At 41.8% G+C, this 17,258-nt stretch overlaps 1 protein-coding gene and 1 long non-coding RNA gene across 18 annotated transcripts in view; one reads left to right on the top strand and one right to left on the bottom strand.

The window, feature by feature from the left end:
- Positions 1-17,258, top strand: part of DLG2 (discs large MAGUK scaffold protein 2) — a 2,330,119-nt gene that overhangs the window by 2,014,968 nt on the left and 297,893 nt on the right. The gene's annotated exons all lie outside the window — the stretch shown is intronic.
- LOC133241055 (uncharacterized) overlaps positions 1-17,258 on the bottom strand; it is a 57,696-nt gene that overhangs the window by 20,407 nt on the left and 20,031 nt on the right. The window contains exons 3-4 of the long non-coding RNA XR_009734494.1: positions 7,164-7,219; positions 6,071-6,148 (exon numbers count right to left, since the gene is read on the bottom strand). This is a non-coding gene — a long non-coding RNA (uncharacterized LOC133241055). The remainder of the gene's footprint in view (positions 1-6,070; positions 6,149-7,163; positions 7,220-17,258) is intronic.

The following is a 17,258-nucleotide window of genomic DNA, read 5'->3' on the forward strand; positions in this document are numbered from 1 at the left end:
ATACTGGAGTGGGTTGCCATTTCCTTCTCCAAGGATACCTACTTGATATCTGAGAATTGTTTGGTGGGAAAGGGGGGAAAAAAACACAACCATATATTGGAATCACTGACCAGAAAGTGAACACCTTTAAATGACAAAGAAGCTTAGACTGGATGCTGATGAAAATGAGTGGGAAACTAACCAATAGAAGTAGCAGATTTGAAGATTAGCCTGGCAGTGGTAGGTTGAGTCAATGGAAGCCAAGAGCAACTTTTTCTTTTTTTTAGCAGCTTCAGAGCCTTACTCCCCTCAAAAGAAAAGTTTATAGCCAACAAAAATTTTATTTCAACTTAGGTCTCTGTATGATTGGGTGCTTCCCAGGTGGCTCAGTGGTAAAGAATCCGCTTGCCAATGCAGGAGACACAGGAGACACGGGTTCTAACCCTGAGCTGGGAAGACCCCCTAGGAGAGGAAATGGCAACCCACTCAGTATTCTTGCCTGAAAAGACACATGGATAGAGGAGCCTAGCAGGCTACCGCCCATTGGGGTCACAAAGAGTCAGTCACAAATGATCAACTGAGCATGCGTGCACTCTGTATGATTACCTCCACAGAGCCTTTTTTTTTTTTCACTTAAATTCTATTTCTGTCCTCAGACTATGTCCTTGATGATGTCCTATTTGTGTTCTTGACTCTTATTTGGTAGCCACAGACCTTAAGCTTCCTCTTTTGAGTTGACAAGGTCGATAGGGTGATAGACATGTGCTGTGCTTAGTCACTCAGTTACCCTCCAGACACCTCTGTCCATGGGGATTTTCCAGGCAAGAACACTGGAATGGGTTTTCATGCCCTCCTCCAGGGAATCTTCCCAACCCAGGGATCGAACCCAGGTCTCCTGCATTGCAGGTGGATTCTTTACCATCTGAGCTACCAGGGAAGCCCAAGAATACTGGAGTGCGTAGCCTATCCCTTTTCCAGGGGATCTTCATGACGCAGGAATCAAACTGGGGTCTCCTGCATTGCAGGCAGATCCTTTACCAGCTGAGCTACCAGGGAAGATGGATAGACATAGTGATGGGCAGTCAAAGACAGATGCATGCATTCACTAGGTACTTGTATAAGTGGAATCAAACAGTATTTGTCTGCACCTCTTGTATATTGGTGGATTAGGAAATGGCAACCCACTCTAATGTTCTTTGCCTGGAAAATCTCATGGACAGAGGCGCCTGGCAAGCTACACAGTCCATGGGGTCACAAAGAGTCAGACATGACTTAGCGACTAAACAACAACAACATGCTAGAGACTAAAGTTCTAACACAACACGCTCCTACCTTTAGGAGCTCACAAGTAAGCACATTCCTCAAGTCCATCAGGCGCATCTCTTAGAGGAGAGAGGTGGCAGGGCAGAAAAGCCCCCGAGCTCCCCTCCTCTCACGAGCACACAAAGCCACAACAACCGTCAGTGACAAAGACTGGAACCTACGATTGCAATAGGTATCCACTAGATAGTATCTACTGGCAGAACAGATTTTCTACAACTAAAGACATGACGAAACCACAACCTTAGAGGCAGGAGTGGGGGACTCATGATACAGTCAAATCCCACCACCCCCCAGCATGGGTGACCCACAAACTGGAGAAAAGTCATACTGTTGTTCTCCCACAGGAGTGAGAGCCCCGAGCCCCACACAGCAGGCTCTCCTGCATGGGGGGCACAGGGCCGGGGGGAGTCTCTGGCATCAGGGGGCCAAGCCCTCAGAGCATTTAGTTTTGAAGGACAGCAGGAGAAGGCAATGGCACCCCACTCCAGTACTCTTGCCTGGAAAATCCTATGGATGGAGGAGCCTGGTAGGCTGCAGTACATGGGGTTGCTAAGAGTTGGACATGACTGAGCGACTTCACTTTCACTTTGCACTTTCATGCATTGGAGAAGGAAATGGCAACCCACTCCAGTGTTCTTGCCTGGAGAATCCCAGGGACAGGGGAGCCTGGTGGGCTGCTGTCTCTGGGGTCACACAGAGTTGGACATGACTGAAGCGACTTAGCAGCAGCAGCAGCAGGGCTTAATTGAAAGAGCCCCACAGGTCTGCAAAATAGAGACTTCACTCTCAAAGGCACACACAAAATCTCCTGCAACAACAGGACCCAGGGAAAAACAGTCATCTAATAGGAGCCTGAGTCAGACCTACCTGCTGGTCTTGGAGCATCTCCTAGAGAAGCAGAAGAGAGGCTCCATGCCTAGCTCTCCTTGTGGCCAGGGGCTCGGACAGCCATACTGGAGCGTGTCCACCCAGGCATCAGAACCAGTGGAGGTGGGACCAGGTGGGTCCCTCCCTCCAGCTCATTAGTGCCAAGATCCAGCCCTGCCCAATAGCCTGCAGGTATGCATGCTGGGGTGCCTCAGGCCAAACAACTTATCTGAGCAAGGACACGGCCCAGCCCAAGCTTTGCCTGTGCCTGGAGTTCAGTTGCTAAATTGTGTCTGACTCTGCAATTCCATGGACTGTTGCCTGCCAGGCTCCTCTGTCCAAGGGATTCTCCAGGCAAGAACAATGGAGTGGGTTGCCATACCCTTCTCCAGGGGACCTTCCCGACCCAGGGACTGAACCTGAGTCTCCTGCATCTCCTGCATCAGCAGACGGATTCTTTACCACTGAGCCACCAGGGAAGCCCTGGTTCTGATACCCACAAATTATTTAAAGTGTCTGTATCCTTGTTGCCAGGCTCTGAAAGGCTCCACCTACTCATCTCAGCCGCTATTTAAGAATACTTTGCTCAAACACTGTAGGTTGGCAATATTATGTACTTAACAAAATATATAATTACCCTGGGTGAATAGCTATTCGCCCATTTTAGCTCAGAAAGCATTGGAAGTTCACACTTAAGCAAGGAACTTGTGGCCCACCAGGCAGTACCAGACCCTTGTAAGGCATGGTCCTGAAGAAAGTCATGTTTTCTGGATTCACACCTGCGCGCTTGAAGTGAGGGCTGTCTCAGCTAACTGTAGGTGGACTATGCCTCTCCGTACTGACACTTGGAGATATTCTTGTGGTTCTAGAGTTTACATAGTTAACCAAAGAATTTGTTGAAAAGAACTAAACCTGCTGAGGAATGAATAAAATAGTTTAATCTTTTATGGAAGCAAAAATATGCATAGTAGAACTTTGATAGTTTCAAAATTAATTTTCAATGCTTTTAAGTGTGACTCTGAAGGTCCATAGCTTGTAGTAATATGTAATTTTGTATTAGGATATGGGAGAACTCTTCATTAAGCGTTAGTCTACTTAAATACTATCTGATTCCATTTATACGAGGTAAGAATAGTCAAATTCATTGAGTCAAAACTCCACAGGTAGATGCCAGGGGCCAGGGGGTGGGGGGGATGGAGTAGGAGGATGGGGAGTTAGTGTTTAATGGAGACAGTTTCAGTTCAGGAAGGTGAAGCATTCAGGAAATGGATGATGGTGAGAGTTGCACAACAGTATGAATGTACTTGGTGCCACTGAACTATACAGTTAAATATTGTTAAAATAGTATGCTTTATAGTATGTGACTTTTTTTACAATTAAAAACAATTTTTTAAGAGTAAATCTTAGTATTTCTTACTAAGTCTACAGTAAGAGAGTCTACTAACCAGCCGAATCCTCTTTTAAGAATAGTCTTGTTTTCTTCTCATTCTAACTGCATCATGACTCCCATACCTCTGCTGCTGCTGCTGCTAAGTCACTTCAGTCGCGTCCGACTCTGTGTGACCCCATGGATGAAAGCCCACCAGGCTCCCCTGTCCCTGGGATTCTCCAGGCAAGGACATTGGAGTGGGTTGCCATTTCCTTCTCCAATGCAGGAAAGTGAAAAGTGAAAGTGAAGTCGCTCAGTTGTGTCTGACTCTTAGCGACCCCATGGACTGCAGCCTACCAGGCTCCTCCGTCCATGGGGTTTTCCAGGCAAGAGTACTGGAGTGGGGTGCCATTGCCTTCTCCGCCCGTACCTCTAGGTGAAACAAAAACACCAAAAAAAAAAAAAAAAAGGCTTTGGGAAGAAATTCAGAAAAGAGAATATAGAGAGACTGAGAAAAGTATTGTCTTTTGTCAGAAAGTAGAATTCCTATGGTGAGAAGGGTGGGCGAGTCAGCTATTATGGGCTATAATGTTATCTGCTAATTTGGTGGATGAGCTGGGGCCACCTGGCTGAGAAAGGCTGAAGGACCACTCTATCAAAAGGCAAAATCAATGGCCCCTCTAGAGGGGTAACTGGAGAGCAGTTCAGGTGTTCACTGCCATACACTCTTTGCTGATTGCTGACATGACTTGCCATGATGAGCTGGGAATCAGTTGTCTTTGCCTTGGTTCTGGTCTGGGGCCGCCTCTCCATTATCTCCCTACTTCTCTTCTGTCTCTGCACAGGTCTGTTTCCAGGACACTTGCACATGAAGGCAGAGAATTCTCAGCCTTCATGTCTAAGATCAGAGGATAACTGTCAACTGAGTTGGACTTCACTGCCATGTTTGCATAGCTCTGACCACTGGGGTCTCTATTTGCTTTCCCACAAAATGCGTAATCTAGGGAACTGAGTAGTTACAGACTTTTCTCCTCTAGTTCTGCTGATATTTCTGTTGAAGCTGTTCACAGTAAAACTCTTTTTTCTCTGCTGAGTCTGTGGGAGCAAATGCTATATAAATAAGCCTGACTTCAGCTGGGAAGACAGTTGGTTCCCTTCTGCATGCCACCAGAAAAGTCTCTCTATACCTCTTCCTCGACTAGAAGACTTTTCTCTATAGTCATTTTCCCATGCCTCACTGTCACTCTCTTTTTCCTTCCTCCTAGAAGCAGAGCTATATTTTAAAGATCTAATAACTGGCCTCTGGGGTTGTGTGGTTAACCATTTCATGTCCATTTAATATAGTTATTACAATTGCTCAGATTCCTGGCCAGTAGAAATGTATGCCCTTTATCTAATCAATGACTATTGAAATCAAAGCAATGTTTGTTGAGTCTGCAGAAGTAATAGAATATCTTTACACTTAGCCTTTGCTTATAAATCTAACTATACTTTCTAGATGTTTAGAGTCTAATATATTTAAAATACTTTATGTATATGTGGATGTACATTCATATTTATATATGTGAGACTATTAAGCTGAAAACACAATTGTCGTCAAAGTCATACATGCTGTTTGCTTGCAGACATCATTGGCTAGATGGCCTGAGCTCTGACAACTGTATATTCTCAGCGTCAGGTTGGGCTTGATTTTGAGTAGTTTAAAACAGTTTTACAGCCACTCATCCAATGCATAATTTATGCTGGATATGCAAAAAAAAATATTAACTGGCATTCTTCTTTAATTTTTTATTGCATTTATTTATTTTAGCAATGTATGTTAAATGAAATATTGATTTGTTTACATAATCTTCTTTGAAATAAGGTAAAAGTAGACAAGACCTTGCAGCACAGCAATTTATCCTTTGAATGTTAATCATAGGCAACAAACATTTAAATTTTTTTGTAAAGAAATGGATCTGACATTTCAACTATCCTGGTCTTTAGCAGCTAGAAATATGTTCCAACACTGACCTAGAGTAATACTACATATTTCTGGAAGCAAGTTCACTTTTTTTTACCCTTTTTTATTGAAACCCGTCATAGCAATTAAAGGAATGTATAATTATAGATTAAATTATCATTGATGTTAATTACATCTTTTCCAGCCTGGATCATAGGTTTGTCAACATTGTCCCTATAAAGTATCTTGTCTCATTCTCTGTGCTTTCTCATTAGGACTTCTTTTTCACATGGCAAATTCATTTTCCTATATCTTGAGTTTAAGTGAAATGCTCATATCTCTTGCTTGACATGTTTTAGCAATCACAGGTAAGGCCCTTAATCATCTCCCACCTCCCCGCATTCCCCACCTCCTGACCCAGGATTCTCTAATCATCAAGTCAGAGGCCAGAAAAGCAGGCACTGAAGTGAGGAATATGAAGTGATTATGAGCAATAGCCCCTTATTTTATTTAGCACCCACATCAGTGAGGACAGGAGCTCTCTGTTTTCTCACTGTGAATGATAAATGTTGTTCTTGCGATGTACTCACTTTAGCAAGTAGATGCACTGCTTCTCCATCGTGGGTGTCCTCAACATGGGAAATATCAACCCAGTCAATTAAACACAGCTAGGCAACATAGAAATCAAATTCATTATTTGTAATCCCAGCCCTCTTATTGAATATACTTGACATTTAATGTAAAGTAGGAACTCCAATGTCTTCCAATGAGCATTTATAAGTGAGTATAACTTAGTAGATACTCATTAAAAAGTTTATGTTAGAAAAGTAAAAAAGTAAGTCACCTTTAATTTTAATAGATATTTTTTCCACTAGAAGACAGGCTGCTAGTAGAGAATTCATATGCCTTCCCAGGTGCACACTGGTAAAGAATCCACAAATGAGAATGCAGGAGACAGGAGAGACACGTGAGTTTGATCCCTGGGTTGGGAAGCTCCTCTGGAGTAGGAAGTGGCACCCTACTGTGCCATTCTTGCCTGTAAACCTCCATAGACAGAGGAACTTGGCGGGCTACGGTCCACAGGGTCACAAAGAGTCAGACATGACTGAGCATGCACACAAGAGAATTAATATAGTTATTTGAATAATTAATTCAGGATAAATGTACCCCAATTATAAACCCAGCATTTTTAACTGAACCAGTTCCATGTTTAAACAAAGACATCTTTTGTAGGGGGAGGGGAGAAAGGGGAAAAATGGGGCAGAGGCAGGATTTAGTTGAATTTAGTGTTACTGTCTTCTTTCTCTGTTTCACTTTGCACATAATTCTGTAACTTAAAGCTGAGAAATAGGCTCTAGATTTATTTTTAAAAAAAATTGGTGACTTGTGCAGGATTGAAATAGAATTTAATTGTTTGAGGTATGAGATTTTGCATTTCTACTGGAAACTCCCTAAATAAACATCTATATTCTACAGTATAAAGAAAAACAAAATCTGATCAAAGAGCCAAGAGTTGAGAGACCTGAGTATTGATCCTTATTCTGTTGCTGGATAAACAACACTGGTCAAGATATTCACCCTTTCTGAGTCTCAGTTAATACAACATGGAAATCATACAATGTTTCCCTTTAAATTCACTGCCCACTCCACCTCGCCCATGACTGTTTTGCTTTCTTCACTTACTTCACACCTTTAAGAACTCTTCTCACTCTCAGCTGTTGAGCTTGTTTTCTGTTTTCCTGAAAAAACAAAAAAACCCTTTGTTTAATCAAAAGAGAACTTCCACAGGCTCCTACCACCTTATCTGCCTACTTACCTGCATCTGTGACTTCCCTTCTGAAACTATGGATGGACTTCCTATGTTTCTGGCCAAGGCCTTCTCCTTTCTCTTATTCAAGGAGCCACTGAACCAGTAATTCTCTCTTTTGCTTTATCAACATTTCCCTCTTCACTGGATCAGTCTCTTTGGAGAAAAATCATACTATTTCTCCCATCTTAAAACAGTCAAACAAACTTGCCACAGCCAAGCTCGTTGGAAAAGTTCTCTGTGTGTGTCCCATTTCTCCTCTTCCACTCTTGAATCTTCTCCATCAGGTTTTCACCCCCCCAAAACTACTTTGCCTTCTCAGTGTCACAGATGACCTCTACTGTCACTTCTTGTATGTCACTTTATTTCTCTATCAGCAGCATTTGACATAGTTATCCACTCTTCTCTCCTAGAAATACTGGTGTCACTTGGCTTATATGACCCACACTTGTATGATTTTTCTCTTTCTGGTTTTCAATTCTCAATCTTGTTTGTGGATTTCCCTTCATTTCCAAGACCTCTGATTAGGAGTGTCCCTGGGCTTTGTTTTCCGTTTAATATGCCATAGACTCATGTCTATGCCAATGAGTCTAATTGCTATCAGCAGTCTGAACACTGGAACACTCCCAAGAGCGCCAGATCCACGTTCAACTTCTCTTGATTGTCTAATAGGATCTCAAACACAGCATGTCCAAAACGGGGCTCTTGATCTTTCATATCCCAGTACCAGCAAGTCCTAAAATCTTTCCCACTTCCGTGAAAAAACTTCATTTTTTTCACTCACTCAGGTCAAAAAACTTGGTGTCATCCTTGACTTCTCTCCATCTCTCATACATCACATCTGGTCCATAAGCAAATTCTATCAGCCGCACCTTAAATCTATATCCAAACCTTGACCATTTCTTAGCATCTTCTTCTTTCCTGCCTCGTCCATATAACTATCATTGTCTGAAGTATTGCAATTGACCCCTAATGGTCTCCCTAATTATGTCCTTCCTCCCTTCAATCTACTTTCAACACAAGTATAAGTTAGATCATGTCACTAATGCTGTAAAACCCCTCCTATCCCACTCAGAGCAAAAGCCAGATTTTTACTGTTGACCTCTAAGGTCCTGCATGTTAACTCTGATCTTATCCTTCGGACCTACTCACTGTCCCTCTAATATACCAAGCACATTTCCACCTCAGATCCTTGCTGATCTCAGCAAAGAGGTGCTCTCAGCCAGGGAGATTCTCTCTTGAAGTATCTGCATGGCCACCTTTCTTCAACTCTATTAATAAAGCTGGCTTCTTAGTGAGAGTTTTCCTCTCTCCACAGTATACAGACACTTGATATTCCATTCCACTGCTTTTCATTATTCACCTTTACATTTGTCACTGTCAAACATATATTTATGAAACCTATTTGTCTGCTACCTCATTAGAATATAAGTTCATTGCGGGCAGGGAGTTATCTATTTTGCTCATTGTTAAATCTCTATTAATCTGGTATATGAGGAAGAGGGTGATCAATAATACTTATTAAATGCATAAAGGAGCATGTGAACTCTTTCCAACCCATACTTGGACTATAAGCTAGGAGTTACATGACTCCAGGGCACAATCAGTCCCAAAATACTTTTTGAATCATTACTTTTTAAAATTATATTTAGTATGTTGTCTTTGTTTAACTTCATTTAAGATCAGTGTTGGAAATTTAACTTTTATGGGACTCAGTTTTCTCTGAGAAGACAACACAGTATATGTATTTGTCAAGTGAAATATTATTTATAGAGCAGATGAAAGCAGAGATGACTGTAGGGTATAGCAGGGAATAGAGCCCCTCTCAATTACTTCTATGATACCTCAGACTGGAGTCTACAATCATTTATTTTTAAAACTCATTATGCTACCTATAATAATTCTTATTGGTTCAAGTAACTGACTAACCAGAAGAACCCATTCTTCAACTGTCTAAGATATCATTATTATTAGGAATGTTAATGAAATACTGCTCATATTGTTAATAAAATTATATATGGTCATTGGCCTCAGCTGCAAAATACCAACTAGATTTCCAGAGGGAATTCCCATAGGGAACACAGAGAACAGTAGGCAAAATCACATTCTTTATTCCTAAATGAGTTTTAGCCTTAAATTCTAGGGACAGTGAGCTGGGTCATATGAAAATCTTAGAGGTTTGTCTTGATGCTGTAGCTTCAAAACAAGAGCAAAAACAAGCCTGAGCATTTTTTCTTGTGACCTCTTCTGGACTTTGTCCATGATTTTTCCTCAGCACAAATCAGACATCTCCCTTCCTGAGAGTGAAAGAGAGCATGGGTCTAATTAGTTCATGACAATCTGATCCCAGAGAATTGTGTTTATTCAGTAACGCAGGTGGTTATAAATAGGGCAGTCTTTGTGATTAATGGCAACATTATTCTTACTAGAAGCAAAGAAATGCTTCACTTATTTCATCTCATGAGGTCAGGCTTTATGGCCATTCTCTCTTTGGAATAAAACTGCAATATTTACAAGACATAACTGTGTTATACAATTTAAAGGTATCTGCCAGTTTCTTCCATATTGTCCCTCTATACGCATTGGTAAGAAATGATCCTATCTCACTGGGCGCAGCTAGATATGAACCAAAAGGAATTTACAAGGGTCCTTCCTGGGATTTGAAATTGGATCTTAGAGGTGTTCATCTCTCTGTGTTGTTTTCGTGCTTTAACTCAAAGATGACATAAAGCTGGGACAGGGACTGGAGCTGCAGCTGCTGTGTCTGGCCATGTGTGTGGAGAACATGGGTCCTCAGGGGGAAAGAAGACTGAGACTAACAAAGGAGAGAAAAAGGAGGAGGCCACGTGACAGGAGAGCAAGACCAACGGTAGAGATGATCATTGAAAACGCCATTTCCAGACTCTGTCAAAGTCAGATTCCACATCTTTGTCTTGCGGTTTAGAGATGACACCTGTATCCCGACAACAAAATTCCCACTTTAGCTTAAGTAATTTGAATGAAGATCTGTTTTCTAAATAAAATTGTTCCCTGGGCTTCACTGGTGGTGTAGTTGAGAGTAATCTACCTGCCAACGCAGTGAACATGGATTTGATCCATGGTCCAGGAAGATTCCACATGCCGCCGAGCTACTAAGCCCATGAGCCATAACTGCTGAGCCCATGCTCTAGAGCCCATGAGACCCCACTACTGAAGCCCTTGAGCCTAGAGGCTGTGCTCTGCAACAAGAGACTGTTGCAGAGCCACCACGATGAAAAGCCCACACACCACAACTAGAAAGTGGCCCCCATGCACTGCAACTAGAAAATCCCAAGCAAAGCAACGAAGACCCAGCACAGCCAAAAATAAATAAATAAAAATTTTTAAAAAGAAAAAAAATATTGCTCCTGAAATAGACACTATAGTGACTATACCTCCAAGAAAAAAAGTTGCCTCTCTGGCAGCTGTGACTTGATCCTAGGGCTTTCCATGCTAATCATCACTGCTACCTCTCATCATTGTTGTGCTGCTAGAATTTCATATGGAAGCCCTACATGTCTTGAAGGATCTCTCCCCTGTGATGGCCAGCCCCACAAAAGCCATATGTGGAGCCATGACCAGTAATGAACTGAGTCAGGCAGAACATCATGACTGACCAAAATCTATGTAGAATTTTTTTTTCCATAAAAGGTTAGAATGTTAGAAAAAGTTTTAAAGATAAATGAATCTGATCTTTTCAAAGTATAAAGAACATTTTCATTCATTTACTTCATTTCAAATAAAAAACAAAAACCCTGCACAATTCCTGTTTCTTCTTATTTGGCAGAGGGAGGGAATGATTAAGTGGGAACAAAGTTATAGAAATTCTATTTTGGAGGTGAAATTAAAAATTATCATACATTCCCTAAGGGCAGTATAATTAGCTTACCTAAACCTAGACAGCATTTTAAAAGAGCAGAGACATCAGTTTGCCAACAAAGGTCCCTACAGTCAAAGCTATGGTTTTTCCAGTAGTCATATATGGCTGTGAGAGTTGGACCATAAAGAAGGCTGAGTGCTGAAGAATTGATGCTTTTGAACTGTGGTGCTGGAAAAGACTCTTGAGAGTCCCTTGGACTGCAAGGAGATCCAACCAGTCAATCCTAAAGGAGATCAACCCTGAATATTCATTGGAAGGACTGATGCTGAAGCTCCTATACTTTGGCCACTTGAGGCAAAGAGCTGAGTCATTGGAAAAGACCCTGATGCTGGGAAAGATTGAAGGGAAAAGAAGAAGGCAGGAGACCATGAAATGGTTAGATAGCATCACCAACTCAATGGTCATGAGTTTGAGCAAACTCCAGGAGTTAGTGAAGGACAGGGAAACCTGGTGTGCTGCAGTCCATGGGATCACAGAGTCAGACACAGCTTAGTGACTGAACAGCATTAAAAAGATATCCTTCAACTGTATGCAAAAGGAAGGAGAAAAAATCAAGCAGTCATTATGTTGAGAGTGTTAAACATCACCTTCTGAGTGCAGCTGTCCTTGACCCTTACATCTCAGGCAGAGTCATATCTCCTTCTTAGGGATCATTGACCTTTTGGACATATCCATGTACTGTCCCATGCCCATGATAATGGTTGGTTTGCTTGTCTTTTCCCCCCACCAAATAGTAAGCATCTTGAGTAGTAAGTAGGGCAATCAAACAAGAGAGATAGTAGAGTAGAAAAGTAGGCTTTTAGGGACAGGGATGCTGTGGAGAAGTAAGAAAGCTTATCTTGTAGTTCAGGTTGGGTTGAACTCGAAGTGTTTTTGAGAAAATGTCCAGTTGATTATATATATAATGAGAACAGGGTAATACTCTAACCTACCATTAAAGATCTGGAGGTAATCAGGGTATGGTTGGTAGTTAAAACTATTATAATCCATGGTGTTATCCCAGGAGAACAAATCAAGTAGAGAAGAAAGCCAAAGGCAGAACCTTGGTGAATATATATATATTCAATATATATATATATGGCAGGTCATATCCTCTAAGGTGCTATTTTTCAAAAACCTTAACAGAGTAAGTGCAGACTCTATCCAAAAGGAGGCAGCATTCCATAGTGTTAAGGGCAGGGACTCTAGAGGCAGGTTGCCTGAATCGAAACCCCAGCTGCACCTTTTACTAGTTGTGTGAATTTGGGAGGGTTGTTAATCTCTCCATGCCTCAGAATTGCCTCCTCAGTGAAGTGGGGCTAATAATACCACCTACATCATAAGGTAGCTCAGTTGGTAACAAATCTGCCTGCAGTGTAGGAGACCCAGGTTCAATCCCTGGGTCGGGAAGATCTTCTGGAGAAGGAAATGGCAACCCATGCCAGTATTCTTGCCTGGAGAATTCCATGGACAGAAGAGACTGATGAGCCACAGTCCGTGAAGTCACAAAGAATCGGGCACAACTTAGCGACTAAACCACCACCATCCATAAGGTTATTATAAGAATTAATACTTAAAACAGTGTCTGGCATATCCTAAGCTCTATATGTGTTGGTTAAAAAAAAAGAAAGAGAAAGAATTCTTAACCCCAAGTTGGGTTAATTTTTGTTTAAATTACTTAAATATATATAATATAAACTAGATGTAATTATACTTACATCACTAATACAACCATGAAACCAAAGCGAACTTATAAATTAAACATAATGAAAATCCTAAACAAATTAAATTCAAACTTACGATGTTAATTTTATGCAATAGCTTATGTTATTTTGTCAAATTAACCATTCTCAACATGAGTTACGATAGTGACTACAGGTTGTGTTGGGCTTGGTACACTTCCACTTCCACGCACCATGTAATGATTCAGTCCTCCCACCACTTTTCCATTTTTGTATAATGCCTCCAAGATACTGTTTAACCTTATAACATGTCCACCCGTGTTCTTTTCTCTTAAGTTCAAGACAATTAAAGCAATGCCATTTGGTGTCAAGGTATTCTTATATACAAAGGTGAAAGGCACGGAAGTCTCAGGATACAGCTTGGTTGTAAGACAATCATCTAGATAATCTAAAATGTGTTTGCATCATTATTCAAGATAATCTTGCAAATGAAAACATAAGCTTAATACTCTTATGAAGAACTGAAGAACTCATGGGTCTTCATAATGTATCTCCTGACCCCAGTCTAAGAAATAAGATTATAAGGAGTTGCTTTGAAAGATATAGGTGATAACTGAAGGGAGTATAGTGTTATAAACCTTTAACAAAGAAAATACTTGAACACATTTAATAATTGAGGAAGGATCTAGGAAAGAGGGAGAGGTTAAAGATAAAGTGAGCGAATAATTGGGAGAATAGATCTTAAAAGAGACAGGAGTTTTTGGAATCAAAAGCAGAAGTAGAGGGGCTAGAGGAAAACAGGAGAAAGCTAACTCCAATGCAAATTTGTAAATTTGGTTTAGAGATAGTGGTGCACATCTTTCTCCCCTACTCCCCAACAAGTTTGGACACTTCTTGCTATGTAAAGAACACACCAATAGAATCTAATTTGACAGCATTTAGCCAGGCTTTGGGGACTTCCCAGCTCGATCAGTGGTAAAGAATCAGCCTGCCAATGCAGGAGACACAGGAGACAAGGATTCAGTCCCTGCGTCTGGAAGATCCCCTAGAGAAGGAAATGGCAGCCCACTCCAGAATTCCTGCCAGGACAATCCCATGAACAGATAAGCCTGGTGGGCTACAGTCCATAGGGTTGCAAAGAGTTGGACATGATTTAGCAACTGAGCGTGAGCACAAGCCAGGTTTTTATTCTACACTGTACCTCAAAAGCACTGAGAATCAGTTCAGTTCAGTCGCTCAGTCGTGTCTGACTCTTTGCGATCCCATGCACGCCAGGCCTCCCTTACCAACTCCATTACCAACTCCCAGAGTGTACTCAAACTCATGTCCATTGAGTTGGTGATGCCATCCAACCATCTCATCCTCTATCATCCCCTTCTCCTCCCACCCTCAATCTTTCCCAACATCAGGGTCTTTCCAATGAATCAGTTCTTCACATCAAGTGGCCAAAGTATTGGAGTTTCAGTTTCAGCATCAGTCCTTCCAATGAATGTTGAGGATTGATTTCCTTTAGGATTGACTAGTTTTATCTCCTTGCAGTCCAAGGGACTCTCAAGAGTCGTCTCCAACACCACAGTTCAAAAGTATCAATTCTTCAGCACTCAGCTTTCTTTATGGTCCAACTCTTACATCCATACATGACTACTGGAGAAACCATAGCTTTAACTAGACAGACCTTTGTTGGTAAAGTAATGTCTCTGCTTTTTAATATGCTGTCTGCTGCTAAATCGCTTCAGTCGTGTCCAACTCTGTGTGACCCCATAGACAGCAGCCCAACCAGGCTTCCCCGTCCCTGGGATTCTCAAGGCAAGAACACTGGAGTGGGTTGCCATTTCCTTCTCCAATGCATGAAAGTGAAGAGTGAAGTGAAGTCGCTCAGTCGTGTCTGACTCTTAGCAACCCCATGGACTGTAGCCCATGAGGCTCCTCCGTCCATGGGATTTTCCAGGCAGGAGTACTGGAGTGGGGTGCCATAGCTTTCTCCGAATATGGTATCTAGGTTGGTCATAACTTTTCTTCCAAGGAACAAGCGTCTTTTAATTTCATGGCTGTAGTCACCATCTGCAGTGATTTTGGAGCACCCCCCAAAAAAAGCCTATCACTGTTTCCACTGTTTCCCCATCTGTTTGCCATGAAGTGATGGGACCAGATGCCATGATCTTCGTTTTCTGAATGTTGAGTTTTAAGCCAACTTTTTCACTCTCCTCTTTCACTTTCATCAAGAGGCTCTTTAGTTCTTCTTCGCTTTCTGCCATAAGGGTGGTGTCATCTGCATAATTAAATCCTGTAAAAAGAACCTCAGGATTAATAGATGAATTGATCAAGATGCGTGGGAAGCAGATTTCAATGTTGATATCCAGAGAGTTTAGGAACTCAGATTAATATTTTCGGTTGTTTTTGCTAATTGCTAATGACAGGTATATATATTATAGCATCCGAAGAAGGCAGTGGTGTGGAGACAGCCTGGATTAAAATTCTAAGCAGGGGAAGTGAATTATTCTTTCCCTCAATATGGAAGGTTCTGGAAATTAATCATTTTATTTCAGAATGAAATCTGAATGGCGACAGGGCAGGCCTGGGCAGCTAACTTAACATAGTTATAGCTGCTGTGTAGGTGGGATTAAAAAAAAAGCTTCCTGAAACTCTTGTTTATACCAAATCCTGGTGCCAAACAGGTGTCCTAGACTCCCAGAGGTGCTGAGTCATAAACATTCATGAGGCATTTTCTGTGTCAGTATTTTCAGCTATCAGATTAAAGTGGTAATGGATCTAGAGACTGAAAGGCTGCTTAGGATTTCCAGAATTCTAAAAGCAGACGGTCTCTGGGTCAGGATTAAGTTCTTTGAGTGCAGAGCAACCATAAAATCACTCTCTGTTAAGTGAGAATGACTATGATTAGTGAAAATGCATATATGGGAACCAATTTTTTCTTGATAACAGAGGGTATTAATGTTGACTTCCACATTCGACATAAGAAACAAATTTCACATATTCACCGAAAAGTGACACCTTTCAAGTTGAATTCCTTCTAAAGCACAGGGCTTGATTTGTATCCTGCCCTGTTGTCATGGGTAGAACCACAGGTCACCATGTGATTCAGTCAGAGTTCATATGGAAAACAGAAGCTGTCCTGTGATGTTTAAAAGGAAAGAAATGTAATACGGGGAATTAAATATATGAATAGTATCACTGAAGAACCGAAAGAGTAGGAATTAGGAGGCTGTTGCTGGATTGAAGTCAAGAACATGCCTCTAGGACTTCCCTGGTGGCTCAGTAGTTAAGAAATCACCTGCCAATGCAGGAGACATAGATTCAATCCCTGATTCGGAAAGATCCCACATGCCACGGAGCAGCTAAGCCCATACACCACAACTATTAAGCCTGTGCTCTAGGGCCGAGAACTGCAACTGCTGAAGCCCGCGTGCCCGAGAGTCTGTGCTTGGCAACAAGAGAAGCCACCACAGTGAGAAGCCAGGGCACTGCAACTAGAGAGCAGCCATGGAAGCAGCAAAGACCCAGCACAACCAAAATAAATAAACAAGAACAAACCGCTGTACTTGCAATCTAGAGATAAAGCAGAAAGGATTAGAAAGCAGTTGATATATCCTCCTTTGCTTCTCAGCACTCAATTCTGGATAGTCTTGCTGACAGCAGAAAGAGCAGAAATAAGGCCTCTTTTTTACTTCGGCCTTCTAAAAAAATCCAGAGCATCCAGCAGCAGGAACTTAATTTGCATCATGAACCCTCGCTAGAAGGAAGTCTAGGAAACATGGTATTTAGTTTTGCAGGCTCTGTAGTAACAAAATTCCATAGAGAGAAGTAGGAATAGATGCTGAGGGCTGACTGATCCTACCCACTACATCATAATAAAAATAGCCAACCTTTACTGAGCATTCACTATTTTCTGGGTGGTGGTTGTTGTTCAGCCACTCAGTTGTGTCCGACTCTTTGTGACCCCATAGACTGCAGCACACCAGGCTTCCCTGTCCTTTACCATCTCCTGGAGTTTGCTCAAACTCACGTCCATTGAGTCGGTGATGCCGTCCAACCATCTCGTCTTCTGTTGTCCCCTTCTCCTCCTGCCTTCTATCTCTCCTGGGTCCTCGGCTTACATTTTCACTCATGTCATCCCCATTGCAACCTTACGAGGTACATGCTGTTTCTAGCTTCAATTTACAGACAAGGAAACTAGTGTCGAGAACGTAAGCTAGCCTGCCCTGGGTCATATACCTTGTAAGTGGAAATTCAAGATTCAAACCAGGCAATCTGGCTCCATTAACACCTAACCCTCCATGGAACAGCCATTTATATAGTAGTTGACATGTTACCTTTCATATAGCATCTATCACTTCTCTACTGCTTTATAGACTTCAAAGCACAAAGCAATTTGTAAAAACAAATTATCTGCCAAG

Source organism: Bos javanicus, chromosome 29, assembly GCF_032452875.1.
Source record: "Bos javanicus breed banteng chromosome 29, ARS-OSU_banteng_1.0, whole genome shotgun sequence".
In the NCBI taxonomy this organism is placed as follows: Eukaryota; Metazoa; Chordata; class Mammalia; order Artiodactyla; family Bovidae; genus Bos; species Bos javanicus.